Here is a 23,423-nt window from a genome sequence, read left to right on the forward strand (position 1 = left end):
CAGCTCCTTCTCTTCATGAATATACTTCCAGTTCAAATCTATCTTCTTATATGAGCTTTAAATTTCAAGTCTCTCTATTGTCACTGAGGCTATTTTGTTTGACTGCTAAGGAGATGGCCTATACTGAAGGTCAGCTATCTTCAACTCCAGAAACCTCCCTTGGGATTAGCCCTGAACAAGCCCCTATACTTCAAATGTTCTTCAGTAGAATTGCTAGCCATCAGTCAAGGCAACATGGAGCGTCCTGCCTGGCAGCTACTTGTTTTCATAATGCCAAAACCAATATGTAGTTTGTCACTGGATCTAAAGTAAGGAAAATTTGTTGCTGCTTTTAAGCTTAAATAGTTCTAAAACTATTAAAAATAGTTAAAATGTTAAAAAATAGTTTGAAATATTTAAAAAGTTCTTCTCTAGGAAACATTGCCCTTTTTGCAGAGCCTTGATACTCATAGCAGAGCTAATGAGTGTTCTTCTCTCCAGAAGTCTGACACCAACAAGAAGGGAATTCAGAGTGGCAAATCAAATGCATGGATTAAAAAATACCCAGAGATGCTTTCTGAGTGTAGAAAGTCAAAGTACATACATAGAAAGCATTACAGCACAGCAGGAAACATAAGGGTACACTCCCCTTTCTAAAACAATATTCAGAAACTGGAAAATAAATTAGGGAATGCAGTTGAAACTAAAGTCTATTAAAGCTACTATAAATTCCTCTAACGCTTCAGTAATCACTTCAATATGTGTGTTTTTAAGACTCCATTAAACACATGGTGAGAAAATTTTGAAATATAATCTTAGCATTGGCTAAACGTTTTTCATCTCCATTTTAAAAATATGCAAAGAAAATGAAAAGGGGATTAAATAGTTCAAAGACATTTAGGTCCAGGCTTTTGAACTTGTGGTGCCTCTAACAGCAGAGAAAAATGACAAGTGTCCCTGAAATCTGGGGGAGAATAGAATACTGCCTATATTTCACCTTGCAAACTCAAGGATTTGTCTAAAAGAATGCAAGATGTCAATTTCATACATCTCATCTGAGCTCCACGCAGTGCCTCTGCATCAGCACATTGTCTCTGCACACCATTATTTTTTATTAATTAAGTACTGACTTGTGTGCCATGTCATTAACCAGATTCAGATACCATGTCATCCTATGGAGAGACTGATTCAATATTGACATAGAGGAACACATTTCCATCTACCAAATCACCCAAGATCTATTTGCTTTAAAAAGACTAGTGAGTGATGGAGAGAACTGTGAGTAAAAAGATAAGATATAAGCTGTTAATGCAGTCCATCATTCAGTCCTCTGAAAATATAATTACAAAATTAATGTGGACTCCTCTACATAAGCATGAAAATGCTGAGGTCACATAGCTTATAATGCAGCCAAGATCTAGCTATTAGCTCTTCAAGCATCACTATGGCACCATGCACTCATTAAAGTTTGATTTGTTTTTTTTTTTTTTTTTAATCGTAGCTGAGTTCAAATAATTTCATCACTGCCCTATCTGGACTGGTATTGCTGTTTTCTCAGTAGCCTGGGTGTCTTCCTTGAAGACATAAATGCCACAAAACCTCCAACTGCAGCAGTTGTTGCGGCTCTTAGAGTTCACAGTAGCACTACTTTCTTTATATGAGGCTTCCTGCTTCTGTTCTGAAATAAAAGATGCCTATGTTAAAAATAAAGAAACTGTGTCTTTTCTTCTCTGCAGAGTACTTGGCCTTCACTTTTCCCTCACCTTTACCTTCTGCCATCACCTCTGTTAGATACTTCCAGATTTCCAATGAACTCCTGTCTGTTGAGCCATGCGCTGAACTCCATTCGTTATGATTGCCGCTTACCTGCTGCCTTCATGTTCCCTTCCTGCCTCTGGTCACAACTTCTGCAAAGATCAGCCTCCTCTGACCCTTTTGTTGTTTTGTTATTAAAAAAAGTATCAGACAAGCAATGGCAGAAGTAGTGCTGAAAACGAAGATGAAAAAGCATCTGATAGCTGAGAGCAAGGTCAGCAGGAATTGTTTTTCTAACACCCCAAGCGGGCTCTCCCTTAGGAGGCAGAAATCTTCACTCCTTTAGCAACTCAACAAACAACAGAACACCAAGAGAATGTTTTTGTGGATTTATCTGGGAAACATTTTAGTTCTATGAATTACATTTCTGGCTTCTCAATCTACACCCTCTATCTCTTACAGTAAAACACATTGCATTGGAAACAGTAGCACCAGATTTATCAAGCCTATTTTTGGAATAAGTCCGTTCTTTTCCACTCTTCCTTAGTTATAATTGTGTACTCTGCACTTCTTTTTAAAAGTCTTTCCAAGACAAAAGAAACAAGTAGTAAGCTGTTTAGCAAGCTGTAAAGTAATAGATATTCATAAATTTCTACAATTTCTTGTAAAGATAAAATCTGATCTAACACTGACAACTCTCTGTACCCTTCAAGAATTCAGTGTGAATTTTGAATATCATCTCCTGTTGATTTCCATGCACAATTCAATCCATTTAAGTGAATTAATTATACAACTATTCTTTTTTTCTATAATCACAGAAGCTAGGATGGTTTGAGTGTAATAATTACCTTTTTCATTCAAATTTCCATATAATTTTTAAAAAATTATGGTTGGGAATTATACCATGCATCTTTCACATAAAGGGAATATCTAGTCTTTTCACTTTATATTCTGAAAATGGAGCATGCTAAAGCCACTGCTATCATTAGTTTTTTAATATGTTGTTTTTATTCTGCTGTATTAAGGCACCACTGTTATGATGTCTAAGCAAAAACTGGTGCAGTTATTGGAACATGAAAATAAAATAACAGCCCAAAAGATAGATATTCCTTGCACTTACAGTATAGAAGTCACATAAGCTACATAAACACACAGTTGCTAAAGAGATATAAAAGAGAAATCACTAAAGAATTTACTTCAGACTTTGGCCCATTTGCTGTCTCAGCCAGACATACACCAGTTTTCCCCATAAGACAGAGACAGCTAATTAAATCATGGCCTGGTACAATACTGTTGTATGGATATTATCTCTTGTCCTTTGAGGATAATTTAACTCCTGTAAAAGCATAGGCAGGGTCAGTTCCTATTTTGTCTGCAACTACTTGTACTCAGAGGGCAGACAGAACAAAAGACTGATTTTTTAATGTAATTTTTAGTTTTGAAAACTGATGCTTCCTGAAGGCTACAGGGCCCTGAGGGCTACTGTTGCTGTATTTAGAGAGCTTGATAGAACTGCCCATTCTTAAGGCTTGGTATTGCTGATGTGGAATTCTTCTGCTCCATTTGAACATGTGCAAGTCTGGTCTTAAAGCACTTTTCTAAAATTCAGAATTTATCTGAAGATTCCTTTTTTATGTCACTTCACTGAAGCTTTGCAACACCTTTTTTGTCTATTAGAAATGTTTTGAAATCTTCATTGGCATCACTGGATATCTGTCACTTTAGCCTTTCAGATTCCAAGAAGGGATTTCCTCAGTACCTCCCTCCTACAACTATTTTAGCTTCAGCTGAACTAAAATACTAAAAATTATTATATTTTGTCCTTGAATGAGCCTGTGATGGATATTGTAGGTTGATGTTCCCAAAGTGGAAACTGCATAGCTTAGGTCAAACCTAGGCTTTCTCTGATCCTTTCAGCCTCAAGTACAGGGGCTGCAACTATGTGGAGACACTGACTATAGCAATTACAAACAGTAATTATTGTTACTTTGCTGTATGCTCAGCATCAATTTGTTCTGATCACCTGCTCTGCCAGTAGAAAAACTATAACTTAATTTCCTTTCACCTGAGAACTAACTATACTACATTTATATTCTCATTTGCTTTTGCCTCCCTATCTTGTTTCTAAGAAAAAAAATATTCTCCCCACAAAGAAAGCAATTCCCTTTCAAATGTATAATTATTTCCTACGTTCATTACTCACTCAGCCCTACTTAATAAAATCAAATTTTGCTCCCCTAAGACATATTTAACTCTCAAATATCTTCTAAGATTCAGGAAAAAAAACAACACAATGTACACTGCAATTGTTTCCTAGTTCAGCAATGGCTGCCCAGTTCATGAAACAGTGAATGATCTTTTACTATTTGGAAAAAAAGGGAAAAACTTGAAGTTATGCAAAGTTACTGATTTTGCCCCAGTTGTTTTCCTTCTGATGTTTAAAAGGTGAAAATCTTTAGTCAAAGCTAAATTCTAGCCCCCCTCTTAAGATTCACCACCATCACAGTAATTTCAAAGGTACTTATTTTAAATTATAATTTTTTCCAACTGACTAAGCAAATCAGCTCCATATGGATGTTTCTTTTCTGTAGAATATTTTGAATTGCTGAAGTGATGGAGACAGAGGTGGCTAAAAACTAAAGCTGGCAGAAGAAAGAACTTTTATAGTAGTTGCCACTGAACTCTTGACTATGCTGACTCCTTCAAAAAGCGACATATTCTGAAAGGAGTCTCCTGATCAGTCTTTGAACTGTTTGACTTTTCTCTGCAAGAACTATCCTTTTCATGCAGCAGCCAATAATGTGCAGAAGAGAACAAAAAGAATTCTATGCTCTTGCACAGATCAACAGGAGTCAGTCCTCCTCTCACACACACTAAATGTTAAACTCTAAGCATCAGTGATCTGACCATTACTTTAAACAGAGATTTCAGAATCAGAACTACAGAGTTCAGCAATTCTTAATGTAAAAAATAACTTTAAGGTACTTTGGGAGAAACTGAAACCTTCAGAAGATAGAGTAAGGATTCCCCCTAATGGAGAAAATGTAAACTTTCCACAGACTCCACATTTTGGCTTTAAATCATCAGGGAATGTTAGTGATATTTTTAATGTATGAGGAGTAGTTGCAGTCTTACTAACATCATTAAAGGCTGCTGAAAGTAGCCATTATTAAGCTTGAAGAGAAGTGACTACAGAAAAAAAATAAAATAGGGGGAAAAAAGTAGAATGCTTTATTTGTCATAAAGTCAGAAAAATTAAACTAAAATTAAAATGTAACTAAATTAAGAACAGGACATAGCAAAGCATTATACCTGCTCTCCTGGCCTCATATTAATTGTTACTACAGTCATAAGAGAACTTCTTAAAGACCCACTAGACATAATTTTGATTTCATAATGCTGCACTTAAGGTGATATCTCATACCCACAGCATGGTCTGCCATGCAGGTTGGTCCATTTGCTACAGCCATTCTATTATCCCATAAGATGGTTCCAAATAACAAACTAGAATCCATATAAGGCCTCCAGATTTTAAATTGCATGTATTACCAAATATGAAACCACTTAATTTTGTACTTAAGTTTCATATTCTATTTACTTGTGGTCGTATTTTTTTAAACTCTCTTCTTATTAATATTATTAAAAATTCAAAGCTGAACCACTGATTGCTTTGGGGTAAAAAAAATTTACACTTAATTTTGGAAAGCCACGCTCTTAAAGTACTTATATAAAATATACTGTAGATTTTACAAGCAAGTTTTTCACTATGCAGACTTTCTTGAAAGCAGCTACAGAATAATTCTCCTTGGTAGTATCAGGTTATCATGTAATGCTGTGTAAGGTAAAGCCAGACCTTAGAAGAACTGTTAGGGTTCTAAAATTATAATCAGAACAAAAGTTAGGATTTTAAAGCATCTGTTAGTGTTTTAAAGCTACAATCAGAACAAAAGTTTTCCAGACTTACTTCCATAAAGGAAACTGCGATTTTTTGACACTGTTCATCTTGTTCTTTCACCTAATACAATCACAGTACAAGATAATGAAAATATTTTAATGAAGAAAAAGTTAGTTCATCCAGAGATGAAAATAACCTTATTACTTCAGTCAATAAGGCATTGTTTGGTTTTTTAGAAATGGTAGTTATTAAACACAGCTACATTTTTTTGTCACTTTTGTCTGTATAAAGATGCTTCAATTAAAAGCAACTACCTGAGGGATTTTTTTTCTCTTCCTATGAATGAGAAATGTGAGTCCTTTGAATAAAAGCATAAAGGCAATGGGAAACTGGTTGATATGATGGCCACATGGCACCCTGTTGGACTCACATATTCTTCCAAAGCATGCAAAAGCAGTTTAAAAAGTTAAGTTTTAGTAATCTAAATTTAAAATCTGTAGTTTAATACCCACTAACACTGCAAATAACAGGCTTACTCCTGAAAAGATGATGACTTATGGATCTGCTATTTTCTCCCTGACCATTCTTTCTATTTTAAAATATAAAATAAATGTAAGCAAAATTTTCCAGGGTAATCACATACTTTGCAGAAAAAAACTACTCAAGCTGTGTCTTTCCCAGGATGTTAAAGGCATTTCAAAGGAGTGCATGCAAACCAGGGGAATTCTTCAGTCTGCATAACTATAGAAGGACCTGTTTAGTCAGAGATGCTGTCTTTGGAGGCATAAATTTACTCGCTTTATTCCCCTAGAACTTGTCCTTGATATCAAACCTGGCTGGCAACAGCACCTATTGGACCCCCTAACAGTTCTTTAGTAACTGCTTCTGAATAAAATTATATTTTGAGTTTGCTTCTTCCCAGATGAGTTACAGGGATTGGTGTAAGCTGCAAAGCACAACACATCCTCCCCTCCGAAAAATCACAGCTGACAGGATAATGTGATGGTTTCCACAGATTTATATTTCACATGTGAAACTCAAAGAGTGCTTGAAGGCAGGTATGTGGAAGTGTATAAATACAGCTCCAGGGAAAAGAGAAGTCAAAGATTTTAAAATCAGTCTATCACATATTATGTCAAACACATGTGTAATGTGAAGAATATTTACATTTGGATTCTGATTCATGGTATGAGCCCAGTTATTATCCTATTTTCATCAGTCTTTTTTTTTTTATTGGAAGGAACTTCATCCTCTGATCTTTTCTCACACCACAGAAAGTAAGAATTTGCAAAGCTGTGTGTTGAGAAATCTACAACATGATCAGAAAAAAATTCCTGTAGTCCATGAAATTTTCAATAGCAGGACAGGTGGAAGAAGCTAGCTTATGATTCTTGCACTGATTCACAGGTAAAGATTTTTCTTTAAAAAAACCCTAACTTTCGAAGGAGACTTTATGCCTTACAAAGGCATGAAGAAGAAATGATAGTAAATATCTATGAAAATTAAAAAACAGCATTAAAGACATACAGGAAAAATCAGAGGAAAATCAAAGCAATAATTATGCTATGTTGTTTTGCCCTGACATCAAAAAAAATTGCTTAATAAATGTAGAGAAGAAGATCATAGTATTCACATTTGCATTCTCATTAAGCTTTGTTATTTTGCAGATTAAAAAAAAAAGGTTGAAAGATTGGAATATTGGAAAATCAGCTTCCTCTGTAGACATAAATTCATCATACAGCATGAGCTATGGATTATTATTCAATTGGATGATTTCAAGGCTTAAGGGAATATTGGTTTTCATTACTACATCCTGCATAACTTTGTTCTGGGAAACTAATTTGCCTGAAATTGAATCATTTAATTTGAGGCAAAACAAAAAAGGTGAGATCCCTCCTTTGGCTTTTGGAGTTTATGTTCACAGCACAAGACTGCAGAAACATCCCACGTGGTGTGGCAGGACAGCCAGAGAAATGACGCATGTCCCAATCACGGTTGATGCTCAGATTCAATTATCAATGAGGTCTCCAGTGCTGGTCCTCTTGTGCTGATCTCACCTCTTAGTCTTTGAGGTGCCTTTTAATCTTTTCAGATCACCATGATCTGCGGCCTTTTGTACTTTCTCACTGTCCAGGCTGACTGTTCATTGTTCCCGGTGTCACAGTTCCAAAACTGACCCAAGGATAACTGCGCACTTTGTGCTTGCTCTGCAGCTGTCCCAACTGCAATGTTTGTCACATTATTTACCTTATGGCCTGCTAAATGTTAAATCAGCAATCTGCTAAATATGCTTATGCTAAATCCATATAACAATAAAGCAGAAATCAAACAGTTGATTTACCAATTCAGCTAGTATCCATCTTGCCATTGGAAATGCTAAATATATCTGTGCAAGGCTGGCAGTTCATCTCAGCTCGAGTCCCCTTCCCTTTGCCTTGGTCCATAACCTCCTCCTGCTTTCAGAGCTTATCCCCTGCAAGTGCAGAACTCAGCAGATACATAAAACCTGAAGAGGCAGCTACCCGAAGATAGTGCAAGTTTGAAGTGCCTTCTTATTTTGAGGGGTTTTTACCCAAAAAATTTTGTAAAAATACAAACATAAAAGCCAAAACAAACTGCTGAAGGCAATCAAACCTCTGGTGGACTGAAACGTATATAACTTTCACACCCATTACTATATACAAGATCACATTCTCCATGTAAATACAGTCATTTTAATTCTCCTGAATACAAACACAAAATAAATGGGAAGCAAGCAGAAAGAGCTGGGGCATGGACAGCAAGATGTGCAGAAAGAACAACAGTAACAAAAGCGACAGAGAAGGAGAAGAAAATGGGATGAGAATGAATTTTGATTTCTCAGAGAAGGAGGAGCTGGCAGAAAAGGTTCCCAAGAGGCCACTTAGGACTATGTCTGAGGAAAATTGAGGACTGCATGACCATTTGAGGTTTAACCCCCAAATAAACACAAAGTCATTTTCCACAGTTCATTGTGGGGATGAAGGAAGGATGGAAGGGGAAGAGTCAAATTCAGATTAGTACAGAAATGTTTTGTCTGGAAATGAAGCAGTGAGAAGACAAGAACTGTTTCAAATTATTTTGGCTCTCACCCTAATACTGTTTTCATAATTAGGGTTATTTATAATATTTCCAGAATCACATCTGAATCTTAGCTCTCTAGTAAGTCTGTATTTCTTTTGCTTGTAGGAAAATGGAATGCAAAGGTGAAAATCGTCCAAGATAAAAATAGTCAAAATTTGCTTGCTTCATCTAATTAATATAAATAATATATTTAATAATAACTGAATTTTTATGCAAGGCAATTTCTCAAGATGTTTTCATATAACAGACAGCACAACAAAATACCAGATCTGAGAAGTTACTTCTATATAAAAGCACAAAAAATACTGTGATTGCATGGTTTATTAGTGGTACATGAAACCTTATTCCTTCTTTTTCACACTGAAAATAAAGTGTCTGTATGAGAAATCCTGAACAAGGAGTCTGCTAGGCATTTCTAGGAGTGTTTAAAACAGTAGGATGCTGCTGCAGGATGCCCTGTGTGGGAGAAGGCCATGACAGGACCAGTGCTGGTCTCACCTTCTCCACACAGTTCTGAAGCAGGTGCAAACCACTCATTGTTCATCAAAACTTACACCATCTGAGGAGCACATGGTGCCTTTGCTCAAACACATTAATAAAAGTGACGTCCACAGGGGCAGGAGATGTGTAAGAGTAGAAGAAGAGGACATGTATAAGAAGATAAATGAGGCAAAGGCCTTAGAGAACTGTGAGGGTGAAAACAGAGGAAGATAAACAAGAGAGACAGATGGAAAATATTTTGAGGGATGCACCTGGAAACATGCTCTTGAAAGGAGCTGCTCCATGCAAGAGGAAGGAAGTCTGAGACACATAAAATAAACCCCAAACCAACCAAACAAAAAAAGCCAAGCCAGCCAAACAAAAAAACCACACCACAAAAACAAAATAAAAAGCCCCAAACAAACAAAAAGAAACCCACAAAAACCCAAACAAACAAAAAAAAAACCCGACAAACACCATCAACAGACTTTAAGTGGGGAAAAAACTGATGAGACCAGCAAAGCAGTGACATATTTGCTTTATGTTTGTGCCCCTTTTGGAAGAAAAAAAAAAGTTCTATTTCACCTGTTGATGTGTATTTCAGGCAGCAGAGGGAGTCTTTTATTCAATGAAGCCACATTCAGGTCCTGTCATTTACTCTCGAGGCTGGTATTCAGGGGATAATTGATTTAAAGGTCAAGGCCAGCAAACCAAGAAAAGATTATCCAGCAGAATGTTTGCTCTTTCTTCTTATTCAGGAGGGATGGAGAACTAAGATCTTTTGCCATCTAATTGTCACTAATGTTTCCTTCTAAAAAGAAGAAAAAATGTTAATCCATGCTTATCTTTCCTCATCTCAGCATTGGTTTGCAAAGGCCTTGAATGTTTTCAACAAGAGGTAGTAAAGATTTGGCTGCAGAAGACAGGATTTCTTTTTTTTTTTTTTCCAGAACATGAAACAGCAAGTCTTGCAAATAATGGCTATTTACCCCCAACTCTTTGCACTGTTGCCTCCATCTATGTACTCTTGCCATTACTATTGAGAGAGCCATTGTCCATTGTAAGAAAATATAAAAGAACGTCATTATAAGTTCAGATTTCTACAGTGGCTTTCTGGATGGGTTTTGATCAATGCAGAAGGACTGCCTGAAAAGAGAAGCACTTTCCAAGAGAGTGTATTACACAGAAAGAGAATGCCCTGACACTGAAAGGAACCTGGGGAAAAAACCATACCTACCACTAGGCTAGACAAAGGGCACAGGTCGAGGCCTTTTCTTTGAAAACACTGATTAATGTGAGGTCCTGTTACCTGCTATAATCATCGTTTTGTTCTGAGTGAAAGCTTTTCTACATTCCTAATTTGTCTTAGGGATGGTAAAAAAGGAAAAAACTGTCTACCTCAGTCCAAGAGTGAGACAGTTTCATTTTGCCTTCAATTCAAAGTGATGGATACAAAGGACGCAGGTTGTCGGACAAATGTTAACCAAGTGATTCCCATGACAAGTAGCCCCTATGGCTCACATCACTCAATTATTTAATATTTACCTTGATAAGAACAGGCATTTAGGTTGTTTATAAATAAAATGTTATTGTGGCAGAGTTAGCAAGAACAGTTACATTCTGTAAGAGAAAAATTGATACAGTACAATACTTCAGCACAGTGCTTTAACATTTATCAATGCTCCTTTTAACCTAGCTTCTAGAGTGTGGGCAGCCATAAACTTTTAAAGCAAAATGGGATTTAAAAAATTAAAAGCATTTTCTTATACAACTCAGTGTTTGGCCACTATTTGATACTTTGGACATTCCTCAAGCAATTCATGGCAAACTGTGACATGCAATAAAGATTAAATAACATTTGCCATTTTACTTTCCTTAAAAAAATTGAAAAAATACCCCCTGCCCAGGCTGTTGTAAAACCTCAACTGTATCAGTTAAAGCCAACCAATCATGGTAACATAACAATGCATTTCTTTTTCCCCTCTTTCTACACACACACACACACATATATATTTAAAGTCAATTATATATCTTTCTCATACTTAAAACTCTGTGTTTCTTATGCAGATAACATTTTTTTCAGGCACTCTGTCATCTATGAACTTTATCACAAATACTGCAACTTGCATGGAAGTGCCCCTTATGCCAGGCAAATCCCTCTAGTCAATGAAAATTCCCCCACATTTTGTCCACTTAGAGGACCAGAGAAATCATTTGGATCATCCACAACACACACTTGGTAGCATTTAGCTGCTACAGGCAGTACCAGAAAGCTATGCAGAGAGCTAAACAAGCCAGCTTATGTACAACAAAGTAGCATTGAATCAGGTAAATATCCCATTCTTGCTGACTATGAAATAGAGACAAATGAAAAATGAGACCGAGGAAGTGAAACAGATTTCTACTCTGTACTGAACAAGGTAAAAGTCTTGATACAAGTTACCCCACATTACCAGTAGGAAACGTAGATTTTGGGTTGTCTTTTTCTGCATTTCATATTTGTGATCTCATGTCAGAATATTGCAATTCAAACACTCTTAAAAACCAATTAAATACTTAGACAGGGCTGCACTATGTAAGAAAAAAATTGCATGTAAAAGCTAACATGACTGACACAACATAGAAAACTTGAAACTCTATTTAATGCATCCTGCAAGTTATATGATTTTTTTTTTTCTTTTGCTGATTTTATGTTTGTGCATGACTTTTTATTTTATCAGTTAAAATATTTTCTTATAAGACCGCATGCTACCTTTAGGTAAACCAATTTAATTCACTGATTTACATTAATCTGCAGTGAGGTGGAGCAGAGGAAAACAGATATAAGCCCATGACATAGTAGGTCTGTTGTATCCTCGACTTGCCCTGATGCAAGACATTTCCTCATGATGTGTAGACAGCTCCGGACTTTTAAGGGGAAGGCACCCTTCAACAAGGCCAGATCGAGTCGCAAGAATGTGACTACAGCTATCTGCAAACCTAAATGCCATTTTCTATCCTTTCATTTTCACTGAAGCTTTGAAGTAAATACAAAAAGAGCCAGAACTGAGCAAATTACCTGAGGACTGAAACATTTTTGACATAAGTCTCAAATGCAGTTCAAGCCTTTTATACTTGTTATTCGTTGTTCTAGTTTTGTTTCATCTCAGAATGTGAGTGATGGCAGTGATGATGGAAAGATTGGACAGCTGGCCTCTATTCCCTATGTTGGATACAGACAGAAACACTGTGAGATGCCCTCTTTCAGGAGCCTCAGAGCCTGTGCAGCAGAAATATTTAACTATTTCTTTCTGAAGAAATTGTGGAACAGGAAGGATTCATTTCACATCCGCTACTTCAGCAGGTTCTGTATGCTAGAAGATTTCCTCTCTAAGTGAAAAGGCTGTAATTTCAAACCTAATTGCCAATAATGTGCTGAATTTGCTGTGCCAACATGAAAAATTCTCAAATCCCCTTACTGCCATAAGTCCCAGTAAAAAGTTGCTCAGCAATCTCTACTTTGACCCATTCACAAAACATGGGAAGACGGTTATATTTCAAAAATTATGCACTAAGTCTAGGATAGTGAAATTTGCAATGAAATCTGACTTAGAAGTCAAAGCAATTACTTATTCCAAGTATCATCCTCTAGAAAGCAGTTTTTAATGAATTCTGTTCCTCTACTACTTTACCAGTCTGTATTTTGCTTCAATTACCACCAACCATATGTCCAATGGCATAAGAATAAGGACTCCATCACAACACAAAAGGATGGAACCTGGACAACACTGGACTCTCGTATTTTCTGTCTCAGCACCTTTAAAATATGTAGAGTAAGGTAATTGGTCTAAGAAACCAATTTCTATTTCCCCTTTGCATCACTTCCAGGTTGAAGCAAGAAAAAGAGCCTATCCACACTCCTGCTAGCACAGGCAAAATAGGAAAATACACTGAAAATTTATCAAATTGTTTATAAAACTTTGACATATTTAAACCACCACAGTTCAGGGCTTTTAATATCACCTATATAATGCGAGCAAATATGTAACGCTTGATGGATAGGGGAGCGTGTTTCAGCACTCTTGCTTAGTAATTATGTATCCTTCTGGAATAATAAGATACAATTGTAGATACATTATTGTACGGCATGCTAGATGTAGCAAGAATGGAGCTGTTCCACAAGAAAAGGCCACTGAAGAAGGCAGGACAGTGCCCTCACTGTCAGGACACAGTCCCAGGACCTGAGGAGGGCATGGGTTGTGACTATCAAATACAGGCAAGGCCTGAGATCAGACCAGAAAAACCATTCAGGATGAGCAGGGACAAGAGAAGAGAAGACACAGATCTGCCCTTGGCTCAGGTAAGGGCTGAAGCCCAAGCCCATACTAGTCCATTGGGTTTTGGTAGGGGCTGGGCTGGGCAGTGCAGTTTTTAGGTCTGTCTCCCTAAAACCTCAATGATTTTCAATCAGTGCACTGTTTGCACTAATACTTAATAACCATAAAAGGCCAAAATATTTCACAGGTGAAAATGAGACAGATGTTTAGTATTGTTTAAGAAAACAAAAAATACCTGCAAAATCATCTCCTCCTTTCCTTATTCAAGTAATACTGGATAATAACAATTGCCCCCAAAAAAAGAAAGTGCAGCAACTCTTCAGATAGTAACATTAGTAAGTTATTGTGACACCTTTCTCTCCGGCTTCCCCTTTTTAATGTGGCTTCTGAAACTAAAAAGGCAGATGCACAATATTCAGCTTCAGTTTGCTAGTAAACAACATCTAGAGCATAAGAACTGATATATAAGACAGCAGTGATAGACAGAAACTTAAAAGGAAACAGGATAAAAATCATAACCACACACAGAGGCCTCTTGCACAGTTGGCATCTAAGAGCCAGACTCAAACTTTGATAAAGAATGCAATCCAAATTCATTTCACTGTGATGCCAACACCTGACATGGTAGGCTTTCAGAGATTGTGATCAGTTCTTTTATTCTTGCAGCACATTAATCTTACTTCAGAAAAGGTGCGGCTTTTTGGGGTTTTTTGAAAGTCTATGTCAACTATTTAATACTTACGTTCTATTGACAAAACAACAAACTTCATGTGGGAAGAATCTATGTGCATACTGCTCTTGTTCCTTTTGAAATATCATCAGCTCTGTGAGTTCTTAGATGCCTGTGTAATAGTAATAATACACAACAAGGCTACATGAAATTAAAAAAAAATAGAAGGAAGCCCTGCTCCAAGGAATGTACAGTTGCTATACAAATGTAGGGCCAGCAAATGGATAAAATACCAGATTAGAGGACTACACTGCCCCAGGAAATGAAGGACGTTTTTCACTTGAAGAAGCAGAATAAGAGATATAAAGGCAGAAGAGGTCGTGTACCGCTTGTGCCAGATTCCCTGTGATATCAACTTGAATTTTATTTCACTAGTGTTACTCTTAATATTAGCTGCATGATAATCTCTTCATACTCTGTTGCTTCTAACAGGGTTTGTCACTACAAAATATTAAAGCAGGCTGTTTTATTATTAATTTTTAAACCATTTGCATTTATAGCTTCATAAGCTATGAACGTAAAGCTCTCCATATGTCAGAGAGCTTTAACAAATTAAGTTTAGCTGTAATATCTGAAGCATACACATGTTAAATGAGACATAGGATGGTGTGGGTCAGAGGGTACATTGGAAGGTCATTTAGTCCAAACCCCCTGCAATGACCAGGGACGTCTTCAAGTAGATCGGACTGTTCCAAACCTCATCCAAGCTGACCTTGAATCTTTCCAAGAACTCAACAACTCTAGGCAACCTGTTCCATGGCTTCACCACTCTCATTAGACAAGTCTTCTCCCTTATATCTAGTCTTATCACCCCTATTTTAGTTTAAAAGCATCACCCCTTGTCCTATTGCAAAAGGTCATGCTAAAATCTTATAAGTACTTAAAAAGTACTTAGTCATTTCTTTAAGTTCTAAAAGGCCATAATCAGGTCTCCCCAAAGCCTTCTCTTCTCCAGAGGTGCTCCTGCCCTTTGATCACCTTCATGGCCCTCCCCTGGACCTGCACAAACAGGACTCCAGGGCAGAGAGGGAGAATCTCCTCACAACCTGCTGGCCATGTTTTTGATGCAGCCCAGGGAAAGGCTGGCTCCCTAGGCTGTGAGTGCACACAGCCAGCTCATGTCCTGTTTTCCATTGACCAGCACCCCAAGCGCCTCTCCACAGAGCTCCTCACAATTCTCATTTTCTGAGTGCTATACAGTGGAAATTAGAACGCAAATTTCCTAATTTTTGATCCCGGGATTGCAATTCAAAAGTAGGCTATTCTGAACAAGGGGGATTTAGAAAAATTAATAAGAAAAATAATGTAGCATATGTTTGAAATTTGGACTGAGATCATTGCTCAGCTGACAATATTAGATGCTCTTTTCTCCACTCTATTCATAGAGAATCATGGCTAGATAACACAATTTAGTTACTTATGTGCCAATAAAAGACCTTTAGGTTATAATTTTTCATATTTCCTATAGCAAATTGTGTCATATCGTCTAGAGAATTGTGGATGTCTTAATTTACCAGACATTGCAACTCCCATTTATGTTAAAGTCCAATCATGAGAGAAAGGAAGTAGATATGTGTTGGATCAAATTCCCTGGAGCAAAATGGACTTTCAAATATTGCATGGAAAAATAATCACACAAAAGCCCTTTCTAGAGATGTAGGAGTCTCAGCAACTGGGGTCCAGTTTTCAAAAATAAGTTGCCCCTCAAAACCAGATAAATAGATTTTTTCCTTATGAGAAGCCATACAGGACAGAGAAAAAAGAAAAGGAAGGAGATTTATTGATAACATGTTGTGGGAAACAAATATTTTGTGGATTTCAGAAAGGCAGGTGGCCAGACATTCAGATGAAGATTTGGCTAAGTCTGGTTTTTTAACTTGAGAACATGGCTTCATCATGTCCTGGTTTTGGCCAGGATTGAGTTAATTTTCTTTCTAGAATCTGGCAAAGGGCTGTGTTTTGGGTTTAGAATGAAAAAGATATTGATAAGACATTGATGTTTCAGTTGTTGCCAAGTAGTGTTTATACAAGTCAAGGACTTTTAAGTGTCTCATGCTCTGAGGAGGTGCCCAAGAAGCCATGAAGTAGCATAGCCAGGACAGGTGACCCAAATTACCCAAAGGGGTATTTCAAAGAGCAGAACAGAATGAATAGTAATTCCCAATGAGGGATATTTTTACTGCTCAGGATGGAGAGAAAAGAAACAACTTAAAAGGGCATAAACACAGAATTTGCTCTTTCCTTCACCTCCTCCAATGGTTCTGTGTCTTCCTTCAAATCCAAACATATCTGCCAGAGGCAGAAACCACCAGGAGCAAGCGATTCCTCCTGTCTTTGCCATACCTCCTCTGTGACAGTGGCTAGACCCAGAAGCAAGCTACATGGAGAATATAACCCAGGCACAAAGGCAGAAAGAGAAGAAAAAATATCTACATGCAGCTTAGGGCATAGACCTAGGACTTTCATGAGAAACCTAAAAGGGAAGCTAACCATTGTCATAGCAGCTGCTTTTAATCAATGAAACAAAGTAGTTAACTTATGCCATGAATTCTAGCTAAATTTTGATTCACTGAATTGGCAGCACAATAAGTTCACCACTTCCTGGCAAGCCACTTATTTAATGTACTTCAATAGCAGGATAAATAAAAATACAAGCTTATCATCCAGCTTATACAAAAACAGAGCAAAGCCAACTCCAAAACATTTCTCCATATTGGATTGTCTTAAATCTCTTACTTTAAAACCAGCATATTTTAAGTTCAAATGCATTTTTGAAGAGATCATATCTGGAATATAAACATTACTGTAGAATGTTATAAGTGATCTTATGAATTGTGGATCTATTCTAGACAGCTGTAACTGCTCTTAGTCCAGAGACATTTTGTGTGAAATAAAATATTTCACTTAGAAATGACCTATTCTTAAAGGTTTTCAACAATAGACAGCTCTATAATATTAAATCCAGATATTTTCTATCTATTTTTAATGCCACATGATCACTGAAAATAGCCATTAAGAGTCATCTTGAGCTAATTTATATTTTTTCTGGTTTTAACATCCACATTTCTTTCAGCAGAAACTAATCACTGACAACCCTGTAGCTTCTTTCCCTTTCTGTTCAAATATTTCTGGTAATTAACTTAACCTCTTTGCTTCTTTTTCCTTGCTTCATTGTCATGCACAAGTCCTCATGCCCTCCAGCATTGAGTTATCTTAGCTGCCTGCTTTTGATAACTTGATTTCACTTTCTAGATCTATTTTTTGCCATACCAGGCTATTCCTAACATTCAGTGTTGCTTATTGTGATACATCTAGTAACAAAATATTTAGCTAAAACAGACTGAGAAATGCTATATTCCTGACCAAATATTATTGACCTTTTAATTTTTGATATTATCAATATGTTTACTGATGGCTTCCCGTAGAGGAGTATAGAAAATACAGGTAGATCTTCATTCTTTCTTAAGTAGGACTTAGCATTTCTTATGGAAGTTGTACTATACAAATCAGATTTTCATTTTATCAGTTAAGGCTCAGCTCTTTCACACTTTCCATGCAACCTACTGTCAAGTATTCATCAAGTGCTAAAGATAGCCAAAATGAGCGATCGTAACTGCTACTACAGATAAAAAATATTAAGCAGATAATTTTTTGTGACCAAAGGGAAGAGTTCAGGATTTTCTTGCAAATTCTCTATGCATTCTCTTTTTTCTGGTCATGTCATAATCACTTTTGTTTGTCTAGTCTGCCAGACTGTTAAAGCCAAAACGCTGAAGTTGGTAGTATGATAAAGCTGAGTTGCCACCTATAGTCTTTTTCTCAATTATTTGAAAGATGATGTTTATAAAACAGATTTACAATTGGTAAATTATATATTTTACAGCATGCACCATAAAACAGATGGGTCTGACTGGCACAGTTACAATTAGTGATAGTGGAGCATATGGTAAATCACTCAAACAGTGGCAACTCAAAACAGTCAATTCAACTAACCAGGGCCCTATTAAACCTTTTCAGACTGAAATTAGTATTGCTAGCATTGTCATTAGCATTTGTAGCTAAATGCCAGATCTGCTGTTATATTTTCATGTCCTTGAAAGTAAAACTGCATTTATGGCCAAAGCTCAGAATGTAAATTTAAGCATTCAAGGATTTGCTCAGTTAGTAGCTCTAATTTGATGAGCATTTTTCCTTCAAGCTCTATCCTGAACTTAGAGAACTTCAGCTGTAAGTTCCTGTTAAACTGATTCTATGTGCTTAAAGCACAGGCTTGGAAATTGCCCTTGTTTTAATGGATATCCTGTTTTTGAAACCTGATGTTTACTGAATAAGAATTTGCCTTGAATAGTTCTCAGTGAAGTTATCAAGCAAATCATGAAATACTTTTGCTGTTAATTCCCATTCTGCTTTGGCAACCTTGTCTCCATCTGTGAGTGGAGGGAGGGTGCAGAGTGCATTCTGGATTGTCCATGGGTGAATATTTTTGCACCACCACGAGGCTTTCAAAGCCTTAGCTTGACTTTTTTTGTCAAATAAAACTATTTTAATACTTGAAAGGTCTTGAAGGAATGATGCTTATAAGGTAAAATAGATATGAAACTAAGTAATGTAAGGGCTACTCCAAAGAGGTTTTATTCCACGTTTCATTTCAAAACCTCTGTTTTCCTCTATTTTTCTTGAAATGGAAGTAGTCTCCAGATTTTTATAGTGTATATTTATAGTTAAATCCATGATCTTAATTATGATACTGAATCCAAACACAGAGAACATGCATGCCTTTCACCACTCATCAACATTAACCATACAGCACTGACATCAATAATAATTTCTATTCTTTGACTTACAAGGTATAATAATGCTGTAAAAATAAGAATGATACTGATAACTGTGTACTGCTTCATCACAGACAACGAAGACTATTACAAAAATGCAGGTTTACTGTAGAGCTCTGACTCTAAATCTTTGAGACAATTACTTTGCCTTTAAGAACATTGCAACAAATTGGGATTTTGTTCAATTTAAAATTAAATTTACCGTTAACGACTGAGAAGGGATTGAATTTAACTAATAGGTTCATTAAATTTGGAGCTTTGAGGCTTTTTATTTCAAAAAGAATCAAAAAGACAAGGTCTTGAGAAGGAAACTTTGCTATTAACTGGTCAAACAACATTACCTGGCATGACAGGAAATCAGCATGTGGCAACAAGCCAACTTCTAAAGCTTTCATCAGCTGTTTTAATCACCAAAGATTATTATTCCAACTTTAAGAAGCTTATGTGATTTATCTTCGTGGGTCTGACAAAAGAAAGTCAGCAGTCATTCTAAGAGAGGCACTACTATTGTGCTCTGTGATATTTTAGACTGTCAGGAAGTAGTACAACATACATGATACACTCTGTGTAATCCTTACATTCCTGATTGTATAAGCCTCAAGAGAAAAGCTCTATGTGATGATGATCACATACTTAAGTGGGAAATTGGACATCACGCAGGACCAGTATTCCTCACATTTCTTCAACAAAATAAGTACATGTTAGTAAAATACAGAAGAACCTATGACTGAAAGAATAATGTTCATTCTTTCTGTGGAAAGGTTCCCACAGTCATGTTTTCTTAGTAGACTGTTCATCCCTTTTTTGAAAGGGCTACTGTAAAGGATTTATTTGTTAAGAAGCTTGTAAGAGAAATAACTGATGGACTTTTGGTGAAAACTACGTTAGAATTTGTGAAGAAAGTCTGTCAGCTTTCACTACTTCCCCTATTTTTATATCAACCACAGACACAACTTTCAAGAACATTGTAAAATCTGTAATTCAGTGACTGTGCACATCCATCTGGCCATAATTACAAAATTCCTACACCTCTACTAACAGAATACTGACTTTGATAGTAATGTCTTTTAGGGTATAGGGCCACCAACACCTTCACAACCTAGAAAGCAGACAACTCTTGCATCATGCCTTGTCAGATCAAATGACTGAACACCAGAGCAAAGGGACCGCACACAAAGGGCTGCCTGTCAACACCTTGCCCCTTTTAGGCTGAAGCGTCTACAGATAAAACTCCGCTGTCACTCATAACTGAGAAAACAGCATACAGCAAAAACAAAAATCATATCAGACCATTGAGACTCAGGCTGTTTAATAGAGCAACAACGTGAACGGGAACCGCTTAACTGAAAATACGTGACAGAGTAATATCTGCATTTTGAACTGAAGCATTTGGCCTTTCCTCCTTTATTTCAACTTCACACTTTTCCATCCTTGCTTATCCTGCCCTGTTTACCTCCATCACACATTCGTTTTATTTCATTACCACTCTTACTCCCCACAAAAAAACCTTCAGGCTGATGTTTCCTAGCATCACACTGTTCCATCTGTTCACCCATTATTACTCTTTCTAGATCAGTCTACATCTTTGTTCCATCAGAAATTACAGGATAGTGAGAGGAAGAGGAAACAGAGTGTGGTTAGATGTTTTGCATTTGATAAACACTGCTGCAATTCATATATATTGTACAGATTTACTTTTGCCCATCTTTATGACTGTTGAAATACTTCTCCTCTGTCGATTCCCTCTTTCACCTGTGGTTTAATCCCATTTCATAAGGTGTTGGGACACTGCTCACATACAGGAAGCTCAGCTCCAAAACTGATAGCTTGCATTTTCCACCTGTTTTATACACACGAATACAACCCCTTTAGCAGCAATTGCAGTCTAAAGTGAAATAGTGTATATAAAAATGTGCCCACACCTACAGGCAGAAGTCAAGGTAGTGACCAAAACAGTTGATCTCTACTTTTTTTAATTGTTTGGCAGCAATATTATGAACACTGTAGTCACCTATCACAAAAATCTCTGCATGTACAAAACATGAAAAAGAAGAGTGGAAATTTGTAGACCCAATTTCTAAGTCTCTTTAGTGAAGAGATTACCAGTAAAGAAAAGAGCTTTTTATGAAAAAACACATCCTATTTGTAGTTAAATTTCTGTAAATCTAATGTGAAATCATTACCTTACCTGAAATTGTTCAGAATTTACACAATCTGGCATAATCTGTTGTTATGCATTTTCCTGAAAACTTTCCAACACGTTCAAACTTCAGCTTCAAATTACAACACTGAGCAGGAATAACCCTTGCTATTTTTCTCACAACCATTAGTGTTACTACCTTTGCATGTCTCATGGACATGGGGAGAGTAAAGCAATAGCAAACCTGACTACATCCTTGGTCAATGGCAAGTGCAAATGTCAGAGCCTCCCTTTTGAGCACTCCCAGTATTTGCAATTTCGTGTCTAATTGGCATTCACTATCCCTTTATGTCTCCTTGTTCCACTACAACAATGAGGAGGCCTGAAATAGAGCTACAGATTAATTACATATTTCTTATTTAAAAAAAAAAAATTACTGGCTTCTATTCAATAAGAGAGTAAATAAATAACATTTATCCTGATTGTTATTTTTAAATTATATAAGGTCTACAACTGCAGAATTAAGTTGTACTGACATATTGTTAACATCCTTTGTTTCATAGAATTTACTTGAGATAGTCTGAGTGGAAAAAGCACAAATTCACATATAAAGGGAATTATAATATATATTTGAGGATATTAGAACTTTAAAATTTCTCATATACACCATTGTATGACACACTGTTTTCTCTGTGTTTGTATCAGATTTCTCACAACCAAAATCATCTAGGATTACCATTAAACATGTACATGTTTTTAAAGGAGGCTAATCTTACTTCAGTTTGAAGTAGATAGGGTTAGACATTAAAGTCTGCATGAATAGTCTGTTTCCTATTAGGACTCCTGCAAGCTACCTGTCCTCTGAGGCTCCGATTTTGCAGCTGTCATCTTTCCCAGCATTTGGGCAATGAAGGAATCTTTTGTTCTGCTGAAAAGTGGTGCATTGTTCCCTGCTCAGGTGCCCAGAATAAAACATATATGGCAGTACAACAAGCTTCTCTCCAGACTGGCATGAGGTTGGGTTTTTTCCTTTCTCTTGTGGAAGATTTTTCACTGAATGAAACTTTTCTTGCTCAGGTGAAGAAAAATTGCAACTTCCTATTTCAGGTCTTGAAATAATGCAATTTAAAAATATTTTGAAATCCATATTGTTTAAGTGTGTGAGACATACCTAGTTCCTTTACAAATATAACAGTAAATTGAATGGTTTTATTTTGCTTTCTGCATTCCCACAAAAATATCCACATAATTTCCATACATTTGCAAAACACTATTCATCTGTTTTTCTGTATTCTAGCACCTAATGAGAAAGCCCAACACTGCTCATTTCCCTTGGCTTGATCCCTTCTAACTGCTGCAGGAAAGGCTTTCATAATTACTTTTGCCCATTTCATATACTCTTTTGATCTCCTCTTCCTCATCACCTCTAATTCATATGGGTGGTGGGAGAAATTCCCTGTGAAGCACATTCTGTTATTAATTTCTCTGCAAGGCAGGAAGAACCCTCTAGAAAGAGACAAACATTTCTCTGTTCTGAAGAACAACTGTCTTCATTCCCAAGGGGAGGAAAATATCCAGCCACAGGTATAATAAATGAATAAATGACAGCTCACGGAGATGAGAATCTGTAACTCACAGACAATAAGTCTGCATCGGTATATTTGTACATTAGCTTTCGTTATAAATGCCCCTTCAATGTAAATCTTTCCATTTTCCTCAGTTACCATGCTTTTATTTGCACCAGAGTTGTCTCAGACCACATAAAATGGATCCCTTTAGGTGAACTAGGATATGTGCACCTTGATAATGCCAACATAAACACCACAAATTGGCATAGAGACATGGGGACCAGACTAGACTTAGCCTGAAACAAAACCTTCAAAACATGCACAACATGGGCTGGGGGTGCTCAGACACAACTGGTTTCTTTCTAGAACTGTTTCTGTTTTGCTGCTTATTATTCCAGACATAGGGTGAGAAAAGCAGGCAACAAATACGCCTTACTAGACCAAGTGTACTTGCAGCAAAAAGTGTTGCACATCATTTGCTGAAACTGTGAATGCCACACAACTACTGAAGAAAAACCCATTACCCCTCAAAAATACAGTAATCAGGAAGAGAGTTAAGGATAAACCATCTTTATTTCTAGTCTGTCTGAGTGTTCCTTTCTACTGAAGGACTCAGTTATTCTTGT

The sequence above is a fragment of the Camarhynchus parvulus genome, chromosome 4, assembly GCF_901933205.1.
Source record: "Camarhynchus parvulus chromosome 4, STF_HiC, whole genome shotgun sequence".
Lineage (NCBI taxonomy): Eukaryota > Metazoa > Chordata > Aves > Passeriformes > Thraupidae > Camarhynchus > Camarhynchus parvulus.